This window comes from Choristoneura fumiferana, chromosome 13 (assembly GCF_025370935.1).
Source record: "Choristoneura fumiferana chromosome 13, NRCan_CFum_1, whole genome shotgun sequence".
NCBI classification, from domain to species: Eukaryota; Metazoa; Arthropoda; class Insecta; order Lepidoptera; family Tortricidae; genus Choristoneura; species Choristoneura fumiferana.
Genome location: NC_133484.1, coordinates 18,000,078 through 18,005,290, shown reverse-complemented (window position 1 = coordinate 18,005,290; position 5,213 = coordinate 18,000,078). Strand labels below are relative to the sequence as shown.

General features: G+C 40.2%; 2 pseudogenes across 1 annotated transcript; both read right to left on the bottom strand.

Annotated features, from left to right (window-relative positions):
• LOC141434529 (suppressor of SWI4 1 homolog) overlaps positions 1-1,013 on the bottom strand; it is a 5,491-nt pseudogene extending 4,478 nt beyond the window's left edge.
• Positions 1,014-3,611: 2,598 nt separating this feature from the next.
• Positions 3,612-5,174, bottom strand: LOC141434231 (elongation factor 1-alpha-like; annotated as a pseudogene). Its single transcript, XR_012452030.1, has one exon. The product of XR_012452030.1 is annotated as an elongation factor 1-alpha-like (transcript).
• Positions 5,175-5,213: the final 39 nt, after the last annotated feature.

The window sequence follows — 5,213 nt, the reverse complement described above, 5'->3', positions numbered from 1 at the left end:
CAGTGTTCCGTTTAGAAACAAGCAAAGCAACTTCAATTTTTTTGTGTGTATTGGAATGAAACCAACGCTGTTTCGCCTTCAACCGTCATATTGATTGTTTTCTCTAAAGACTCGTATCCAGTTTAAATTATATAAAAAACGTCTCTTAAAAGTTTTTGTTTTGAGGTTATGTTGTGACATAACCTACAATATTTTATGTAAAATGGTATTTAAAGCTGTTAAATAACATCACAAGCCATTATACAAACAAAAAAAAAATAGTGTTTACATCTTACGATGCGCATATATAAACCAAGAGGTATAACAAGAGGCCAAATTGTTTTAGTATCAATTTTAGGTGTTTTTGGTGGAATCTACATTTGGAGACCCCTATTTGAGGAGCATTTTCCTCGACTAAAGCGAATTCCGGAAAACAAAGAAACTACGGAAGCTGAATAAACATGGAGATTGTGAAACGCTGGTACAGAACTTCAAGTCCTTTAGTGAAGACTCTTATGGCTATATCTATAACATCAGGAATGGCTGTGGCCTATAGATTAGTATATGCGCCCCATGTAAGACGCGTCAGGTACCGGCAAGCAGAAGAATGGGCCAATATGATAATAGAACAAGAGGAAGCTCAGGCAGCCCTTGGGTCAGGCGAAAATCAAAATCTGAATTCATTCTAAACTAGCACGCAGTTGCGTGTACCTCGTTAGTTATTTATATTTGCTTGTATTTTAGTTTTAACATTAGGTTGTTCATTAAAAATATAACATGTTATAGTTTCCAGTCGTTTTATTTTTATTATCTAGCTATAGCTAGCTAGCTAGCTATACTTAGACCTTTAACTTAATTTAAACGAGCAATTCTTATATATATAGAGCCAAGGTAGAATATACATTACCAAATTTCATCGAATTCGTTGGAGCCGTTTCCGAGATTCAGATTATTCGGAAACGGCTCCAACGAATTCGATAAAATTTGGTACTTAATGTATATATTCTACCTTGGCTATTTTCATTAACCGTCATATACGAAAATTTTCACTGAAAAAAATATCTGTTTTGAGAGGTACGACTTTTCACATGACTACAGCTTAGCTTTGTTTGTAATATAAATTTCATCCCATACATCGAAATGCATCGATGTGTACTGTACAGTACCAATTTATCAAATCGAAAAAAACATCGATGTTTTGTTTCAAAGTGGACACCCCTAGATGATTCAAATGACACATGATGATTATGTAACTTTGTGAGGTGGTAACTAATTTTTTATTTTTTCCAACAGAGATAAAATGCTTGAAAAAATGAAATCACATTAAAACTGCTGATAGTTCTAATATTTGAACTCAAATTTGATAACAAATAGTTAAGTTACTGCGTAGGCACTGTGTTAAATATTAACTAACTTTCTTGAATGAACCCCCTTAGAATGTTGTTTCAATAGGCCACAATTGCTAGAGGTGAGGGTTATCGGTAAAAATAAAAGCGGTAGGTAAAATAAACTAACTTATTATTAAACTAGCTGTGCCCGCGACTTCGTCCACGTGGACTTAGATTTATCGGTCAGTTATTGTTTTGACTGCCTAGCAGCTTACAAAAGATACATGCCATCAAAATGTTCACTTCTTATTCATAGTTACCGAATGAAATACCTGTGAATGTGGACTTATGCAAATAGTTTATCTTTTCTACGACTTTAAAAATAATTAAAAATTACTTTGTCTCAAGGAGTGAGCAAAATCGCATTTTGCTCACTGATTTTTAATAGTAAAACCTGCCTGTTTGAGCTGCTGAGGTGAAATAGTTATTTTCACACCTCTCCTTCAGAAAAGTAACTTTTCCTCCCTGACGAGAGGGAGCAAAGTGCAACTTTTCTGTTCAAGGCTTTTCTAAGTGTTTTATTGCAAATGCCATTTTTTGAAGTTGATAATTGTAAAGCCTCGCCATTTTCTATGCTGATTGTTCTTTAATAATAGTTAAAATATATATTTTTTTTCAAGTTTCTTAATGCTCGGTGTGAAAAGTTGTATGGGCCACTCGGGAGCAAAATTATTTTCATCTTGGGCGTTAACACTTGAATCCCTCATTACGCTCAGGATTCTACTTTAGAATCCCTCGCTACGCTCAGGATTCTATTGCAGAATCCTTCTCTACATTCTGGATTCAATGTACGCCCTCGCCGTAAATACACCATTTTGCTCCCTTGTGACACAAATAACTATTGTGTCACAAGGGAGCAAAATGGTGTATTTACGGCGAGGGCGTACATTGAATCCAGAATGTAGCGAAGGATTCTACAATAGAATCGTGCGTGAACGTAGCGAGGGATTCTAAAGTAGAATTGAGCAACTTGAAAAAAATTGCATTTGCAATAAAACGCTTAGAAAAGCCTTGAACAGAAAAGTTACACTTTGCTCCCTCTCGTCAGGGAGGAAAAGTTACTTTTCTGAAGGAGAGGTGTGAAAAAGTCGTTTTATATCCAGTTACGAGCATGATAATTGAACCATTGAATTATTCAAAAATCTTTGAATGCAGAATTGTTTCTAAAATCAAAGTGAAGTCTCCTTTCAGTAAAATTGTCTATCTCCAATATTTAATTAAGATACCTACTTTCCCTCCATGTTAGCATGGTAGTAATATGTAGGTGTGAACAAATATTTCAATGACCTCTACCATTTTTTAAAATTTTTTAGATAAGTAATAGATTTTAGGCAATAATAATAAAATAATATAAAATACCTTCAACTCTACTATTTAGTCAGAGGTCGATGACTTTTCTGCGCAGCAGACGTGCCATGTCACGGTCATTGAATTCGGTTAGGTATTTCTAATACCATTATACCTACATAGTTTCTAGCCACCGTAGTTCTAAGAGAGAAAGTGAACTGTTTAAGTAAAAGATAGTTTCATTCATGCCCTTGCTGCTTAAAATTCTTGCCGTTTATGTAAAAGCGACAGTAATAAATATTCATCTTTCATCAGTCTTTATTTCAGGTTACTATCATAATGATCATAATATAATATAGGTACCTAGCTATATTTGCTCGAGCGGCGGATACCTTGCTCCGATGCCCAAGAACCGAGGTCCAAAAATAGAATAAATAGATCAACATCTAAATGCCATGCGCAAAGGGGAGGCTATCCAGGGGTGTATGCGAGCCTAACGATTCCAGACACCCCCGCATGTACGCCTACAACTATCTAGTACCTACCTACCCAGAGTCCAGACCACTTATTGATTGCTGTAAATTGCGGCCATATATGCCTGTAGAGCAATTCGTTTATATATGCCTTTCTCTTATAAGTGCTCTCAATTTTGTCCAACCAATCAATACTTTTTTCTTTCGATTTATAGAGATCATTGTAACAGGGTTGGTATTTACTACGAAACCCTTAATATAAGAATCTACTTTCTTAAAAATTGTCAACTAATTTATGGTATCAAGCCTAAAATGAATGCATTTGGAAAAGGATCAAAAGTTAAAATTTCATTTATTTGAAACTCAAGCCAGTTAGATGAAATAATCCAGAACTGTCAAGAAATTTTGTTTATTTGGGTATCATTACTTAAAACAAAAATAAATTATGTATTTGCATCTATTCAAGTCCACAGAAATGATACAATTCTTTACTGGAGGCTACCTTTATTTCTATGAATTTACACTTCAGATGCTGTCATAACAAAATATCTCAGATATATGTATAACCTTATATAAATTATAAAATAATGTTACAGTATAAGCCTTGTAAAATATATAGAAAAGGAATGAGTTTGTAGCCCTTCTTTCCTTCTGAACACCTTTCGGTGAATGAAGTATCGCAGTTGGATAAAAATTGTGCGTTAACAGCGCTAGCTACTTCTTGCCCTTGGTGGCCTTCTCGGCAGCTTTGGTGACCTTGCCGCCGCCGGCTTCCTTGAAGTTGACAGCCTTAATGACGCCCACGGCGACCGTCTGCCTCATGTCACGCACGGCGAAACGACCGAGAGGGGGGAACTCCTGGAAGGACTCCACGCACAGAGGCTTGGAGGGGACCAGGTTGACGATGGCGGCGTCTCCGGACTTGATGGATTTGGGTTATCTTCAGTGGATTTGCCAGTACGACGGTCAACCTTCTCTTTGATTTCTGCGAACTTGCAGGCAATGTGAGCTGTGTGGCAATCGAGTACAGGCGTGTAACCGTTTGAAATCTGTCCAGGGTGGTTGAGCACAATGACTTGTGCGGTGAAGTCGGCGGCACCTTGGGCGGGTTGTTCTTGGAGTCGCCAGCCACGTAGCCACGACGCAGCTCCTTAACGGACACGTTCTTGACGTTGAAACCGACGTTGTCGCCGGGTACGGCCTCCTGCAGGGCTTCGTGATGCATCTCCACGGACTTGACTTCAGTAGTGATGTTAGCGGGTGCGAATACAACAATAGTACCAGGCTTGAGAATACCAGTTTCGACACGGCCTACGGGCACCGTACCAATACCGCCGATTTTGTAGACGTCTTGCAGGGGAAGACGCAGGGCCTTGTCTGTGGGACGGGCAGGGGGAGGATGGCATCAAGAGCCTCGATGAGGCACTTGCCTTCAGCCTTGCCCTCTTTGCGCTCAACGTTCCATCCTTGAACCAAGGCATTTTGGTGGAAGGCTCCAGCATGTTGTCTCCGTGCCAGCCAGAAATGGGAACGAAAGCGACGGCAGCTGGGTTGTAACCAATCTTCTTGATGTAAGAGGAAACTTCCTTCTTGATTTCCTCGAAACGGCCCTCATTGTAGGGGGGCTCGGTGGAGTCCATCTTGTTGACGCCCACGATGAGCTGCTTGACTCCGAGCGTGAAGGCGAGGCAGCGCGTGCTCGCGGGTCTGGCCGTTCTTCGAGATACCAGCCTCGAACTCACCAGTACCGGCGGCGACGATCAGCACGGCGCAGTCGGCCTGCGACGTACCAGTGATCATGTTTTTAATGAAATCCCTGTGTCCGGGAGCATCGATGATGGTCACGTAGTACTTGGCAGTCTCGAACTTCCACAGCGCGATATCGATGGTGATACCACGCTCGCGCTCAGCCTTCAGTTTGTCCAACACCCAGGCGTACTTGAAGGAGCCCTTACCCATTTCCTGGGCCTCCTTCTCGAACTTCTCGATGGTACGTTTGTCGATACCACCGCATTTGTAGATCAAGTGGCGGTGGTGGTGGACTTGCCGGAGTCGACGTGTCCGATCACGACAATGTTAATGTGAA